The sequence below is a fragment of the Gymnoscopelus braueri genome, assembly GCF_963280865.1.
Source record: "Gymnoscopelus braueri genome assembly, chromosome: 18".
Taxonomy (NCBI): Eukaryota; Metazoa; Chordata; class Actinopteri; order Myctophiformes; family Myctophidae; genus Gymnoscopelus; species Gymnoscopelus braueri.
This window is the reverse complement of record NC_137618.1, coordinates 22329785-22347774: the sequence shown is the minus strand read 5'-3', so window position 1 is coordinate 22347774 and position 17990 is coordinate 22329785. Positions and strand designations below refer to the sequence as shown.

The following is a 17990-nucleotide window of genomic DNA, read 5'->3' as shown; positions in this document are numbered from 1 at the left end:
TCCCAACGAGTAGGTTTGCATGGCTGCCTCTGTCGTCATTTTGTGGGGTGGGGTGCTGGTGGGGTGGCGTTGGGTGATCAGAGCAGAGCAGAGTGCTATCTCACCATGTTTGTGCTAACATTATGTTGGCCCTGTGGTGCGCTTGTATCTCTTTCTCATGGGATGATGATATAGGTCATTCCTAATTTATGCTTCGTCACGAAAATGATGTACAAGCTCTTAACGCCCTGTGATGCATTGAGAACTTGTGGGCTATTTCCAGTGCTCACACCGGTACTGCACTTTGCCCTCAGTCAGGAGTACTCTGCCCCCTTGTGACAGTCTATGTACTGACCTTCTTTCCATTATGATGTGCTTCTCTGTCAGCAGGTTGCAGTTTTAAACTAACATGGTTTTCGGTGAGATCTGGATTATTAGCCCAGGGGTTCTCAAACCTCTTCATGTCAAGGATCCCCAAATTGATATGTATTTGGCCGCAGACCCCCATACAAGATTTGTGTAGCTAAAATAAATACAATAATAATAATTCAAATCAAAACTTTTCAAGATAAAAACGATATAAAAAAGCAGATCTACAAGCTCACAACGCATAGCCGAAGTATAGACCTTGTATGGGTTGAAGTTAAACCAGGGGTCTTTAACATGGGAACTGGGACCCCCGGGACACCGGGGTCCTCAGAGTTACTACAGGGGGTCCACCAAATCATTGTGTGATAGGAACTTTAGGTAGCACTTGCTATGCATCCTATGTGTATAACGCATCATGAACATACTTATAATGCATTATAATCTGCTCATAACCCTGTATAATCAGATTTATAAGAGCTCATAAACACTCTTAATGCTTTATAACCATAACCATAACACATTATAAAGCTTGTTATAATGACTTATAAGTTCAAGTATAAATGCATTGTATTATGCTTATAACACGTGATGATTGCAGTTATACATATTCATAACAACGTATAATGCAATCATAAAACATTATACAGCATGTTATAATGACTTATAATGTCAAGTATTATAATACTTCATAATTGCTACCCACATGGTAACACTTGCTATGCAACCCAAAATGTATTCTCATTGTTATAATCCATTATAATCAATCATTTATTATAACAGTTATAATGCATTATAAGTGATAATAAGGCATTATAACAGTGATTAAAATGCGTTACGACAGTTATAATTAGAAGTTATAATACAGCATGATTAAATGATCATAAAGTAACAAATGGCCACTTATAATAACTTATGATCATAGTGTAATGCATTATAACAGTAATTATAATGCATCATAATAGTGATTTAAAGGCGATACAAATTTAATAATACCAGCTTATAAAATGATCATAATGTCACAAATGTTCACTTTATAATAACTTATAATCACAGTATAATGCCTTATAAGTGATAATAAGGCATTAAAAATGTAATAATAAAGCCTTATAAAATGTTCATAAAGTAACAAATGACCACTTATAATAACTTGTAATCGTAGTATAATGCATTATAATAATGCATTATAATGGTTATGACACATTATAACAGTGATAATAAAGCATTATCAATTGATTATAATGGATTATAACTATGAGAATTAATTTGGGATGCATAGCAACTGTTACCAATTTGGCAACAATTAAGAAGTATTATAACACTTGATACGTATATAAGTCATTATAAAAGGCCTTATAATGTGTTATGGTTATGGTTATAAAGCATTATGAGTATTTATGAGCACTTATAAATCTGATTATACAGGGTTATGAGCAGATTATAATGCCTTATAAGTATGTTAATGATGCGTTATACACATAGGATGCATAGCAAGTGCTACCGAACTTTATTTACATTAACCACTTCAACCCTATAGCATCCCTATTCTGAGGAGAACTTTAGCCAAGAATAGCAGGCAGATCTACAAGATCTACAAGCTCACAACGCCTCGTAGCGCGAAGCGTTGTGAGCTTGTAGAACGCTTATTTTCGGCAAAAAGGTTTGGTGCAGGGAAAAAAGAGCAGACCAAGTACAGAGTGAAAGGTCAAGTTTACTAAGTATTGACAGTTTAAGTGGTTAAATGTCTGAAAATACATGAATCCAACATACACTGGTAACAGGTCTATGAAGCTATCTATGAAATCTAGGAAATTTTAATCTTTTATCCAAGTGGGGTCCCTGCTTCATCTCTCTCTCAGCTAAGGGGGTCCTTGGGCTGAAAAACTTTGAAAACCCCTGGATTAAACTGATTTTGATACTATCTAATTTTACTGGGGACCCCATGGAACCACTTCAAGGACCTCCCGGGGTCCCAGGACCTCACTTTGTGTTTCTGCTTAGTATGAATCTACAAAGCTTAGCAATTTTATATACGAATAAATATTTAACTTCAAAAACGTTATTCTTGCTATAGTGTATTTTGTACTTTGCCCAAAACCTCATACATATCAGCAGGTATATAATATACAAATATGCCATTCATTACTTCCTTTCAGTGTAGGAATAAGGTAAGACATATGGGGGCGCCTTGGGACAAGGAACACAAAAATGAACATATTTGTACTAGCCTACTAGTTCTATTGGCTACAAAGCATAATGTGGCATCACTGGCTTGGAAGAGGTTAATTAATAAACATAGTAACTCTGCATGTTATCAAGACCAATGAAAAGACCAATGTGTGTGCAAGCGTGTGTATATTATAATTTTTTTCCTGTAATGCTTAGTAGCACTTCACCCATTTTCCACCATAGTGTCTTGGTCCTCGTCACTGCTCATGAGATGACACAATTTCTATCTACTCACTCTGACTGTGTCTCAGAAACCTGCCTGCCAATTACATTGTTGATGGGGATTCCAAGCTAATAGAAACTATACAGCCTTTCTCTTACTGGAAAGTTAGCATGCTGAAATAGAAGCCATTGTTCTTGCATTAGGCCTAATAAGAAAAAATCGAAATTGAAATCAAAATTACTAAACCTGCTTACTGATTATGTCACTAGGTAGGCAGGTTTTGGAACTGTCCCCAGCCCTCCTCTCAGTTGTAGACAGAAATGGTGCCTTCTTATAGCAATAGGTGCAATAGATGGTCCATTAGTGAGGACCAATTATATGAAGATAGATGGGTGAAAAAGTAGTCCTTTAGGATCTAGCTGTAATTAACATTTAAGCTCCATGGCCACTTTGGCCAGGCTCTCTACTATAATAAAAATGCACTTTCCAAATTCCCTTATGCCTGGATGTAGGAACACACACACACACACACACACACACACACACACACACACACACACACACACACACACACACACACACACACACACACACACACACACACACACACACACACACACACACTCACTCACTCACTCACTCACTCACTCACTCACTCACTCACTCACTCACTCACTCACTCACTCACACACTCACACTCTCACACACACAGATGCAATTATACAAACACTGAATATTTGAAACCTTCTTAATGAGAGTGATGGAAAGTAACTAGGTAGCCTATACGTGTACTCAAGTACTGCCTACTACAATTGTGAGATATTTGTAGTTTACTTGAGTATTTCCAATTTCCAATACTTTTACTTCTACTCCACTACATCTCAGAGGCAAATATTGTTTTTTTTTACTCCAGGACAATTATTTGAAAACAGATTATTATTGCAAAACATACATTAACCACTTCAGGCCTATATACATTTCGGCCATTTTTTTAAATACATTTTGAAATTTTTGACTCAGCCTGCCCTCCTAAAACGCGAGGGGGCCGTGTTTTTTCAATAACTTTTTTTTATTTATTTTTAATATTCTTCTTGGAAAATGATTATATAATAAATAATAATTATAAAATAAATGAAAAAAGTTATCGAAAAAACACGGCCCCCTCGCGTATTAGGAGGGCAGGGTGAGTCACCAGAACCAAGGACAGGTGTTTTTGATCAATCTAACATGTTAAAAATGGAGTTTGACGTTATAATGGATTTGTATAGGAAGGGGGCGTGTCTGATAAGATGAATATCAAATATCTAAATACTGAATCAAGCAACTTAAAAACGGTCTGGGGGGCTCACAAAAGCCTGTGTAGACGATGAAATGACCCAAAGTTTTTTTGAAAGTGAAATATCCCTTTAAGTAAAAAAAATTGCCTAGTACTTTTTCCAACACTGACCACTGATTATCCCTGATTGCACCGTACACTGAGTTGAATGTGTCACTTTCGCGTTATCATCGGCAAGTGGCAGTAAATCCCCCTCGTCCCTTTACCCGGCGGGTCCTACACAATGTTGCCATGTCTGCTTATTATAAGCGACTTTGGGCTTGTTTTTCTGTAAAGTCGCTTGTAAATATTGGTAGTTTCGGGTTGCAGATTTTTTAATATGTTAATGAATATGTATTTGTCTGCGAGCCCCCACCTGAAAATGTATGCCCATGCGCGGACCCCCCCCCCCCCCCATACAAGATTTGTGTTGTTAAAATGTTTGTGTTCCACATATTTTCTCATTTTCTTTTTTTTAGCAGATCTACAAGCTCACGACGCGTTGTGAGCTTGTAGATCGGCAATTTTCAAATAGTCAATGTATTATGTTTAAAGGGCGAAGGGCTCGCTTCTTTTGGACTTGTTTTCATATACCTGGTTGCTTGTTTCTTTCACACAATCTGGCAACACTGGTCCTACACGCGCTCCGGTGGTGGTGATGTCACTCGTCGGGCGAGTGGATGGAATACCAAAACACTCGCCCCAAAACACAGTCGCCCCGGGACAAATCCAGCGGTATGCACCTGGTATTCCTAAACGCAACCTCAGTAAACTATGCCTAAACCTAACCTTATTCCTAAACGTAACCTCAGTAAAACTATGCCTAAACCTAACCTTATTCCTAAGCGTAACCTCAGTAAAACGGTGCTAAAACCTAACTTTACATGCCTAAACCTAACCTATTCCTAAATTTTACCGCAGCCAAAAACTATGCCTAACCATAAACTTATTTCTAACCTTATCCTCGGTAAAACAACCGCTGGTGGCGAAAAGAATGGGGACGAGCGTGTTTTGGGGCGAGTTTTCTGGTTACCAGTGTATGGACTGAGGAGGTGGAGGCAGCCAGTCAGTCTCAGTCACCCTGCGACGGAAAACAAGCCAGGATAGACCGAGCGAGTAGTACAGCTATAGTTTAGCCTTTTCAAACAAAGGGAACTGTACGAGAACCCGAAGAATTATCGGGTTTGGTGTTTATTTGTTTGTTTCTTTTGTCCAGGTTCACTTTAATTGATTTACAAAAGGGGTTTCGTCCCGCGCGGTTTGCCCATGCATTCACAGTGGAGTGAACACTAAAGGTAAGCAAAGCGTAAACCCGCGATTTAACTACAAGTTGGGCAGTTGGATGAAAGGCTATGATGTGCCTCGTTCACAAGGTTGTTGTTGCTTGTCGCTGCTATATTGCTTTTTAAACATATAATATAGACAATAACTAAAGTTGTGATCAAAATTGTAGCTTCTCTCGCGTCTCACTTCATGGTTCTTTTTGCGCTGGCTCTTTGTCCAGTCTGTCTGATGTGGCCCAACATGTTGAGGCAACAAATATCATAACGCTCGCCCCAAAACACAGTCGCCCCGGGGCAAATCCGGCGACCTCGGAACCGTTGCCACCTGGTATTCCTAAACGTAACCTCCGTAAACTATGCCTAAACAAACATAATCTTATTCTTAAACATAACCTCCGTAAAACGGTGCCAAAACCTAACCTTATTCTTAAACGTAACCTCAGTAAAACTATGCCTAATCCTAAACTTATTTCTAACCTTATCCTCAGTAAAACAAATACAAGAAGCGCTGGGTGCGAGCTGTCCGCCAAAAAAATGGGTGCGAGCGTGTTTTGGGGCGAGTCTTCCGTTTACCGATTACCGAGGCGACCACTTTGATTAAAGCCCGTGGTTCACTTTGTTTGAGATAAAGGCATTGTTTTGATAAGCCTCCTCTTGCATTTACCCGGTTTGAGTGGGACCTCTTGTAAGCCATAGGCCTTGCAGTTTGCTGTCTGTAGCTGCGTTTAGGCAGCAGGTCTACAGTAGTCTCACTATCCCCCTAACTTATCTACAGTTTACTACAAGTGTGCCATGTGTTGCCTATGTCAAATAGCAATATAGGTAGACCTGCAGTAGTTGACACGTTAAACATAGGCTTGTATATATGGGCTACTCACTGCATGTCTAGTTTTTCAAGTTTTCTCCTGGGCTGGCTAATTGTAAGGGGTGCATGTCATGGCATTATTTAGGGTTCTCCCTTCAGAGTTCAACGCCAACCAGCAACCACCAATAGATTGTATTTATAAAAGTATGGTAAATGTTTAGAGGGATGAAAGTTTTGTCTAATATCAGTGTTACTGATCTAACACTATGTAGGAGAGATTTCAGATTGCCAGTATTGTTGTTCAGGAACTTCAGGTAGGCTATAGTTTCATGACACACCTATTTTACCTCCACGCCCTCTACTTGATCACCATGGTAACACTTGTTTTATAGGCCAAGGTTCGCTTGGCAATGATAAGTATGTGGAAGGCATGTCTGGGAAAGGGCATTCTTTTGACATTACTTTGTTGATAAGGATAAACTTCATTCAAATGAAGCCGGTTGAATTTCATTTAGCTTCAGGGCAGGTTAAGCCTTTTATTGGATGAGAATTAAGAAGAAGAAGAAAAAAAAGGCTCAGCAGCACATGTAATTGAAAGTCCCAAGACTTTAAAGAAGTAAATCAATAGGCCATTTATTAGCTGCTGACTAGTGCAGATGAGTACAGACAGGGAGAGTTATCAGTAATAGATATTCATATTCTGCACACATCCAGGACGTTACTACATGTCCCTTAATAGTCTGTTTACTGCTTGCTGACATAGTGTAGAGCAGTGGTTCTCAAACTTTTTCATGTCAGGACTCAGGAGTCTCAGGACCCCCATGTATTTGGCGTTTTAGGCCCCCATCTGAAAATATTTTTTTTTGCCAGGGAGCCCTCATACAAGATTTTTGTTGTTACAATGATTTAAAAATATAACAATTTGTTTTAATCTTTCCAAGATTTTTTTAATAATAATAGCAAATGTACAAGTTTGTAGATCGGCTATTTTCGAAAAGTCGATGTATACAAGGTTAAAGTGGTTGAACTGATTTTGATACTATATTAGCTAAATTATCTGGGGATGCCCTGGAACCCCCTTAAGGACCCCTGGGGATCCTGGGCCCACTTTGAGAACCACTGCTGTAGAGATCTTCATCAACAGGGCCCTTTTCCTATTAGTTGATTGAGCGTAAAGGAAGCAACAGAAGTACTGGGAATTTGTGCGTAGCGAGAAATTACTGTCGGAAAATGTATTGGTCACTAGGTTTAACAAAGGAGGCTCATTTCGGAATCAGACCTTTCACATGGAATTACAACATGACTAATATCTTGATTTTGCCATCTTGATTTTGTCTGCCAGTGTCTCATGCTCCGCACATCTATTAGGTAGGTTGCCTGCATTGATTGAGGTGCATGCAGGATCTAAATAAATTACATTGTAATGCAGGTAGAAGGCTTAATCTTACTTATGTAATGTTATTTGCTAATCGAAACCCAAGGCTGCATTCACAAATCTTCTTCAGGATGGTGACATTTTTGATTTGGGATGTGATTTATTTTGTGAAGCTGAAAAACAAATTTGGCCTTAAAACCTCTCCCCATGACAGCTCTTCCCTTGAGAGGGGGGTTTGGGGCCTGTGTAAGTTGACTGTCTCGCTCTGTGACTGTGACTTGTCCCTCCCTGTGGAAATAAACAAGTGCAGATGGACAGTTGGGAGACATGGAGAGGTTTTTTATGAAGGGTGGGAGGGAGACAAAGGCCATCTTATTGTCATTGTTATATGTCTCTAATCATCTTAAATCTGGGGCAGGGCGGCCATTAAATGGGCAGTGGATACAGTAATGAGGGTGAGGCTCTATACTGTGACCCCATAACCTAGTCCTAGAAGAAAGAGGATTTATGGTACTATTGAGAATATGGGGGCAGTGGGTGACAATTGAAAAAGATTTGCGTGTCCTTTTATGCATACCTCCTGTGTTTATTTGAGAAAATCATTTGACGCCCAGTGTTCTTGAAATCTTTCGGAAAATCATTCAGTTTGAAAACTGTTAAATGCTGTCTGTCTGTGGGTCTCTTAGGCTTCCATGCACACACACCATCTCTCTACTTTATACTTTACTTTCTAGTTTTAGTCTCAAAGTCCTTTCATTTTGTTATCACAGACTCGGTCAGTGGTCTATCTCAATGCAGCCTTTTGCTGACTGTTGGTTTCACTATCCTTGTGTCTGGCTTGGAGTGAGATGAAGAGAGAGCGATTGGGGAGGGGTAGTGGAAGTGTGCCAGTGAGAGAAAAAGCTGGCACTTGTATACTGGTAATCTCTGTCATGCACTCACCCTATCAGCCCTGGACTATTCACCCGAACCCTAAAGCCAGGAGAAGGTGAAGATTTGGGGTTCAGTGGCCACTTAAGTAATCATTTTCAGTTATGAAAAGTTTGACGTACCAATGTTTTTTCCTACAACATAAAAATGTGGCCCTGGTACCCCCTGTTGAAGACCCGATGCTATACTGTATCTGATTTACTTGTATACCACTTAAACAGCACAGCTCGATATCTTTTATCAGGATATGTTGCGAAATTAGGCATCCCTAAAGTAATTTTATTTAGAAAAATATAGACAATCTACAAGCTCACAACATGGTGCATCATGAAGCGTTGTTGTGAGCTTCTTTTAACATTTTGCCACGACACTGTTGTACAAAGTATAAAATGACGTATAAGTGGCTAATTGATTTGTTGATTAAAAGAAAAAGTGCTTCTCAATTATTAGATTAATTGAAAAAGGAATCGATAGAATAATCACTAAGAAGATAGATACTTGATAGTTGCAGCCCTAATTCAATTGATTAGTTTGATTAACTGTTGCACCCATACTTTGTAACCTTGTATCACTTTTTGTTGTCACTTATCAAAGTTGTCAACAATCCATTTATCTTTGTGTTAAAACTGAATGGAAGAGGAAGTCAATGCAGTTCCTAGTTACTACATTATACACAACGCCATTGGGATGGATGGAGAGAGTTTGGTCATTGTTTATGAGTCTGCTTTATCATTTTATATTTGTGGAGTCATTGGCAGGTCCTTCATGGTCTAATTGATTCAATTAAGTGGACATTTCCCACTGGCTCTGCTGATCGACACACACACACACACACACACACACACACACACACACACACACACACACACACACACACACACACACACACACACACACACACACACACACACACACACACACACACACACACACACACACACACACACACACACACACACACACACACACACACACTCTCTCGCTCTCGGAGTGTTCAGTTATCTCACGCAGAACATGAGAGCTTTACTTATCTATACACCACAGAATGAGCCATATTCCAAGTCCCCTCTCAGAGGACCATGACCCGTGTTACATACGTCCCTCTGAGCTTCAGCCTCATTAGCGCCGCAGACTCTTTCCATGCCATGCACTCTTCTTCTGAGGGCACCATTTCTCTAGTCAACATTATGATGGATGAATGTTGAAAATGTATGGGTTCCCTTTGCATAGTTGTGCTACTCATCCAGTTTCTTGTGAATCTGTTTGGGGTTCTACTCTAATAACCGAAGAGGTATGTTGATGTAATCTGATTGTATTATCTCCGCCATGCTGTAAGGTGAACAGTTTGTGTGTGTGTGTGTGTATATTATTGTATTTCTCATAGTTTATTATAATTCTCATAGTTATATTATAATATTGTTTTTATAATGCATTCTAAGAACTGTTATTATTTGTTATAATGTGATTATAAGTCAGAATTGGTCATTGGGTGCTTTAAGTAAATCACATTCCTGGACGTGTAGGAAGAAACGTGTTGTGGTGTTTTTCAATAGATTTTCCTTAAAGCACCCAGCCACCCAATTAGAATAGTAAGTAATCATTCAATGTGACTTACAATCACACTATAATACATTATAGCAGTGATTTACAGCGACAAAGCAAAATACATTTGACTCTTATGTACTTGAGCAAAACATTTTTTTAAATCAGGAGCAGGTAGCTAGCTATACAATCAAAGGTTCTACCATACCAAACATCAGTTTAATCTGTGAAAAATGTTTCTTTGTGTATTCTCTTTTTCTTTGAATAACACTGTACTAACGAAAACCAAAACTGTGGGCATTTCAAATCTTCAGTTTAAAGAACATATTGTGAAGTCTTTCCTAGTGAAACGGGCAGGGTGTGTCTCAGCCAAGTGACGTCGGGCAGTGGGGGGCAGATCATTCACTGACTGAATCAGTCAGCGCAACACATTCAGCCGGGCCATCCCATCCCCTCGGGCTGTGGGATCTAAATGCAACAATGCAAGACTCACTCACAGTGCGTTTTACACTGCAACAAGGCAGTGCTGATGCTGAATCAAGTTTGTTATTGCATTGCCTATTTCTCACCCAAAATGTTTTCAGATGCATATGTTAGCATACTGTTTACGTAGTAAAACAGTATGTGTAGAATTGCCCTCTAGTGTGACTCTAGCATAAATGAATCAGCTCTGTGTGGAAGAGGGACATTAAACTAACAGGTGCCAGATCATATTATTGGTTGAAATTGATCTGGACCTGCTGATCAGTAATCACACATAAATATGGTTTCCTTTGACAGGAAGTAATTGAGGGACCTTTTGATATAAAAATACACAAAACATTTTTTATTTATTTTGCATCTATTGTTAACGATTAACGTCTCCATTATGACATGCTAGGATATGCTCTAAAAGTGTGAAAAACATATTACTTATTTCAGCTGCTCTTTAATAAATGTAAAGAAATAACAACAAGCCACAATAACAAGCTTCTTGGAGCTTCGTGGCATCTGTTTTCATCTGAAAAGTATGTTAGTGAGATGGAATAAATAGAAATGTAACTTTCCAAATACATTTGAGGTTAACAAGTTTCCCAAAATGAATGGGAGAGAAATATCAATAAGTATCAGGGTCCGGATGTGGTCTGTGGGCAGCCAGTTGCTCATCATAGATTTATATAATTATAATTACACCCTTGTGAAAGAGTCACAGTAGAATGAGCAAATCAGTGGGACGTTTGACTTGAGCTTGTTGAGATCATGGCATCCAGGTTTCTCAATATGGTTTGCAGAGCATTCGGCATAATCCAGAGAATAGCCAATGCATACTCTGAAAGGGAAAGCGAAGTAGTGCCACAGAGGAATCTCATGTCTCACAATAGAACGGCGCGTTTGCTGAGACATGCGTTGAGGGCAGCTTAGGGAGATGGAATTCAACACCAGTGAAAACCTGCCACATGCTCTGTTGCCCCAAGACTGCACGAGCAAAACAAAGGTCAGGCTGTCACAATTATATACTGAGCTACAAAATACACACCAGTTGAATATCCTGAGCTTAATTTATACTTTGTTGCACGACTGCATCGCTCACCAAAGCTATTTTTCCACTACTTGTAGTTGAAATTCAATTATTATCGGTGTGCAATATGGTCCTACCATGAAGTTTGTATAAACGAGTCTGGTCAAGACATCCAGCGCAGCAGAGTGCACAGGGCAATGAACTCAGTCACAGCCTCACTCATATTATTATAGACATGTTTCATGGTTTTCAGATCTGTTTCTGTGGGTTTTGCAGTTTGGTTTCATATCTGTTTCTGTTCTTTTAGCAGCACTGGTTCCATGTTGCCAAAGAGGAGCTGTGGTACATTTAGGAGTCCCCAGGGGGTCCTTGAATGTACACAATTCTGACCATTAATGTACTGTAGACCTGGTTTAATTTCTGAGCAGTGAATAACAAATACAAACAGAGCTGTTGTGGCCCTTGAGCTTTCTGACAATGACTATCTGTATCTGTAAATCCCTCTTCTACAGAAATGGAAGGCCATCTGTATATATACTGTATGTATATGCTTTTTTTTTAATATGAAGTTTCTTCATAGAATACCGCTTATTATGTATAATTTCACAATATTCTAAAGTGTGCTGCTTCAGGGTGAATTCCCAGTTTCTGGATGGGGCACACAGTAGTGATATGCTTTCTTTACACACACACACTCACACTCACGCACGCAGGTGCACACACAGTGCTGTATAAAAATCATGCTTTATTTATGAGATGTACAGCTCAAAGTGCCACAGGGCAGTGCATGCATAGTATTCCACACATGCACACACACAGGTTTAGTGACATATTGCTGGCAACCTATTTACGCTATCTGCGGCAGAGGCAGAGCTGTTTTGAGTGTGACCTCTGTCTGCCTCAACAGTGTGTGGAGGGCTGCTGGCAGATGTTTGCTGAATGTGGTGCTTCAGTGTTTTATGTGGCCACAGCACTATGGAAGAAATGATATCATCAGCATGCTTCATGTCGGGAACAGAAACATCGTCCTCCCAGGCAGAAGCCACACAAAAATGACTAGTGGCATTGAATGGTCTAGCAACCCGTCATGCAGTGGAATTCGAAAACACAGGGGAGTGTAAAGCTGGATTTATACTAAGTTGCATGCATGCATGCTGGTGTCGTGCACCGAAAATAGCTGATCTACAAGCCAACAACACGCCGCAGTACAACGATAGTTCAGAGATGAAAAATAACAACGGTTAAGTTTCTTGTGTCCCTTTTGGCCAGATGTTATATTCCTTGAATTAAGTAGTCTGTAAACACTAATACCTAATTTTTACCTGGTTGAGCACTGTGTCGCACACATCCGAAAATAGCAGATTTATAAGCGACACTGGCACACAACTAATATTAACCCATTTAGATCCAGGAACCCCTTTTGGGGTAGTTGTTGCTATGTACAGTATATAGCAACATCATTTTTTTGTTATTGTTGAATACATATTTTAGGTCAGGATTGAGAAGGCGTTTTTAGAATCGGCCTCAAGTCTAAATGGGTTAAGGACATTGACATGCATCAAGTTGGTCCTCTTGTTTACCTCGAAGGTGGGATTTTTTTAAAGCGTCAAAATGTCTATGTCTGGGACATTTGTCCCGCATGAACCGAACAATGTCCTGCATTTTGCGCCTTTAATTACCCCATCCCTCTTCAAAAGAGAACATCTGTGTTATAAATCAATGTGCAAGTGTGGCTAGTTGTGTTGATTGAATGTCTTAACGTGAGAGACAGATCTCAGCGTTAAGAGATCCTGTCACAACAAAAGGGGTCACTGGTGCACTGCTCAGGCAGCACGCAACCAAACATAGGAATACTTGGAATATTAAACATCCCATTTACCAACGCATTTGCAGAGACTGTTTTAATTGATGGACCGTCCGTCGGACTCGGGACCGATCCAAGAACCACTGTTGAAGTGAAAAACAATACAAGTGAAGAAGTTCACACAGCGAGCTAATGCTGTCCATTTCCAACAAAGTTCAACCGAATAAAGCATTAATTTGCAAACTTGTTTTAAAAGCAGCGGTTCAAATAGCAACAATGTACTGTAGGTCTGTCCCGATCGTAGGCTTTCCGTAGTGTCTTTGCATACATTTACTTTTCCTGTGTCAGGCTGTGAGATGCATTTTTAGGGCTTCTACTGTCCTGCAAAAATTGACTATTTTGAGTTGGTCACCCTACCGCCTACCATTACTCCAGAGATAGTGTGTATCAATTTGTGAGAGTAGTAGCAGAATGTGTGTTAACCTAGTGTGGCACAAATGGCACGGACGGAGGGACGGACGGGTACAAAAATTGCACTGCACAGACCCGAATGAAACAATAGAAATACAAAAACACATGCAATTGAATGCAAACACGCACATACACACATACGCTAGGACTGTTTTATGTTATGTAATACGTACCTCTGTTGCTCCACTCTCTTGCTCCGTTCCACATGCACTCTGACCGGCAAAGCTGAGCTATTGAACTTGAACCTTGAACTTGTAGCCTCATCTCCTCATCCATATACTCTCACTTACTTAATCCTCTTTGTGCTGGATACATAAGGCAGGGTCCCCCAATAGGCGGTCCACGAGAGGCAAAAAAATAATAATAACATCTGTATTACTGTTCAAGCAGAATAACAAACACATCTGTAAGTAAATTGTTGATTCTGGACTTATTTAGATTTTCAGTATGTACAACTGGCTGCTGTTAATTAGTGTGGTTGCAACCAGACTATAGTACTCTACTTTCTTTATCTAGTTCTTATAGATAAACTTTATTTTTACGTGCTACTCCTCCCACAGTTTTTTTCCCCCAATTTCGTGCCATATGTCAAAATGACCGGCTTCATCGGGAATCCTGTGCTTGTACTTTGCTAAGACATTGGTTACATAGTTTAATTGATATTGATTTATTAGTGCATTAAATGTCCCCATCCACTTTAATGGGAAAATGAAAAAACTCAAATTCAAGTATTTTTTTTCTCAGAAACCGTAAGGGCTAGAGTTACAAGACTTGGAGGGGAGGTTCATAATTTAGTGTGAAATTATTAAAAAAAATAATATCATTCGGCCACATGGTGGCGCTATAAAAGCCCACTTTACGTTTTGGCCTATAACTCTTGAACCGTAGGTCGTAGAATAAAAATCTTACCCCCTAGATTCCTTGGGTCATGACGCAACTCCCTATATAGGCCACGCCCATTTGCGTCTGGATAGATTTTCCGCCATTTTGAATTTTCTTCAAAACACTTTTAGCTCCTTTTCCCAAATATTTTGTCCAAATCTCACAAAAATCGGTACACATGATCTCTGGACCCATGCGATAAACACCTCCAAGTGGAATTTTGATAGTCCTCACGGTTCGTCCGTGATCGACTTCCAAAGTTAGTGGGAGGGGCCCGTTTTACCAAAAATGCCAAAAATCACGAACGAAACGTCCGGTCAATCCCAAATTTGAATCACATGTCGAGGGTGTACAGTATGTACGGCTCATAGCTGTTGCACCAGGTACTGGCAGAGGTTGCCGTCGTGCAGCTGTTATTGTGGTCCGCATAAAAACAATTTTGTGAATTTTAGTTTTATTAAGAAAATATGCAGTTTCCTCTTGTTTTCATTGCTGCTGGCCTTTTACATTGACAACGGAAGAAGCTGACCTGTTTTCAGCTGGTGAGTGTGCTTATATTGGTGCTGCTGCTGGTCGAGGTTGTTTTTAGAAATTGTGCAGGAGAATTTGTATTGGGTGCATCCAGACTTTAGTATCGTGCCAGATTATAGATACTGAAGTCTATCTGGGCTAGCTCTCCATTTTCCACAGGGCTGTCAGAAGAAAGTTATACAGTACAGTATAATGTATACACAAACGGATGCACAAGACAAGTAGTATACCAGTGGTCTTCAACAGGGGGTCCTCAGAGTTACTAGAGGCGGGCCACCAAATGTTTAATATTATTAACAAACGATAACCTTTTATTTGCACAAGACTGATGATAGGATTGTCAAACAAATCTATGAGGCCATTAAAGCTGCAGCATGGAGTCACTTAAAAGTCACTTAAAAGAAAAGAAAAGACCCTTGGAATACTTAAAAGCTAGTCTCAAATCTCTCAACGCCAACGATCAACAGACATTGATAAGACAATCAGTTAAATATGGTGCGCTAGCTTTGAAAGCCTCTCATGAAGTTGCATGGAAGAAAAAAATGTAACGCAACTAGAGGTTCACATCCATAAAATGACACCTAATAATATAATAAATGGTTTCTGTTGTTCCTCAGTGCATGTTGAAAATCTCCCATATATGTGCTTTTGACACGGTTTCTGTTGACTCACTCTGACATCAGTGCAGGTTGAAAATCAAATCTCCATATACAGTATGTGCATTTGGTTTATGTTGTGTATGACATCAGTGCATGTTGATCTCTCCATATATGTGCTTTTGACGTGACATCAGTGCATGTTCTCCATATATGTGCTTTTGACGTGACATCAGTGCATGTGCATTTGACTGTGCATTTGAAGTTATACAGTGGAATTTCACGTCATCTAGGGTTGACCATATTAGATCGCCATGGTTACTCAAGAGGTTAGAGTGAGCGACTTCATGTACTCCATCTTCGTGCATAATGGTCAACTCAGAACTCCATATATGCCAGGTCATGGTTGACGTGAAGCTCCTTACACAGATCCTTATATGGTTTGTTTGGGTCTGATGTAACGCTGTCACAGTCAGCATGACACATGCCATATTTGGGTGTAGCTGCAGTAGGAACTCTACATATGGTGGATATGTTTGAGTCATAGTGAAGTCTATATATGGTTATGTCTGAGCCTAGTCATGGGGCCCTGTAAAGGCTGCGGTCCGCCCGCCCATTAGGCAATTTTAATACATTCAAGGTCCTTGGCCTGAAAACCTTGAAGTTCACTGTAGTATACGATTTATGATACCTTGCTCTGTTTCACTATACTAGACACTTGATACAGAAATTAGAACTTTAGGTAGATGTATAATGATAGTAATTTTCACCATGGGGCCACTTAGAGTACATTGTAGCCATTGCAGATGGATAGTCCGGTGGGACCCTGACACTAAATACTAGATACTTTATCTTAATTTGATTGGTCCGGGATGTTAGAAAATATACAGTACTTGCCTGAGCAAGGGTTTGGTGGGATGGGGCATCAAGGATCCCAACAGGTCTATTAGTGGTGTATCACTATTTCTTTATTGTTCTCTCTACATAAGAAGACGTTTGTCTCTGGGGAGCCACCAGGTTGCACTTGATCAAAGAGAATAATTCAGAGCTGTGGGGGGTGGACTGGAGAGGAGAGTCGAGAAACAGGAGTTGTGTTAACTCTGTGAAAGAACATGGGGTGAGAGACTCCTCCTCAGGCAGAGTTTTCAGAGAGCTGTTCCAGTACTTTCTGTCCTCCACCACATATTTTTGCATACTTATAATTATCTTTGGTCCGGTAGGCACTGTACCTGCTGCCTCATCAGGTGTTAGTTGTTCCGATTATACCTTTTTGAATTTGAATTTGGCCCAAATTACTTTTGATATTCCTTTAAAAAAAACATGTGGGTTCGATCCATTCGAACTTGTCGATTTTCGAATGTATATTATTTTTGATATAAAACATGCAGTAAAACTTAATTCCAAGACCGCAGAAGTCTCTTTCTTTCTCTATGCGCCGGCCACGATTGGTGCTGAGAAACCCGCTCTCTTGAGAGATGATGAATGATTCATACTTATTTTATTCTTTAGCCTCATTTTAATAAAGCTGTAATGGTTTAGATACAAGCCCTTATACAAGGATTTCTCTTGGATGCCTTCTCCAAGGATGTGCTCATTGTGCTGTGATGGAAGTTGGAACAATCTTTACCTCAACATGACACGTGAAATTATAATTAAAATAGATTATTTGTTTTTGTTTAAATCAAATTAAATGCATCAAATGCATTTCTTGCATTTCCATACATAGTTTTTACATAGCTTTTTCAGTCTTGACTCTTGTCTCATTGTAAACTGTCAGCCGTCACTACAAAATGAATTGCCTGTTTCAGCTAGACCTGCTTTCTAGTACGAGCGAATCGGGTTATCTGTGTGTGTCTGCGCGGTGTGAAGTCTGCGAGGCAGCTGATTTATCCTGCACACACACACACACACACACACACACACACACACACACACACACACACACACACACACACACACACACACACACACACACACACTCTCCCCCTCTCTTTGTGTATTTTCCCTCCCAAGTTACCTCATTATGGCAATGTCTATGGCCGCAGCTCATTGCCTGTAGAGAGGGACGTTCACAGATGTTAACCTGCATCATTACACGGATGGATAGGGATCGTGGACTGTGATGGTGAACCCGTCAGAGTACTGTAATCCCCCCAGTCCACAGCTCACTTCTCACTTCTGGCATTTCGTAACTGAGATCCAAATCATGTCAAATAAACCA

General features: G+C 39.9%; 1 protein-coding gene across 1 annotated transcript in view; it reads left to right on the top strand.

The window, feature by feature from the left end:
• The first annotated feature begins 5109 nt into the window (after positions 1 to 5109).
• nck2a (NCK adaptor protein 2a) overlaps positions 5110 to 17990 on the top strand; it is a 35244-nt gene continuing 22363 nt past the window's right edge. Inside the window, exon 1 of the mRNA XM_080412936.1 lies at positions 5110 to 5347. The gene's annotated coding sequence lies outside the window, so the exon portion shown is untranslated. The remainder of the gene's footprint in view (positions 5348 to 17990) is intronic.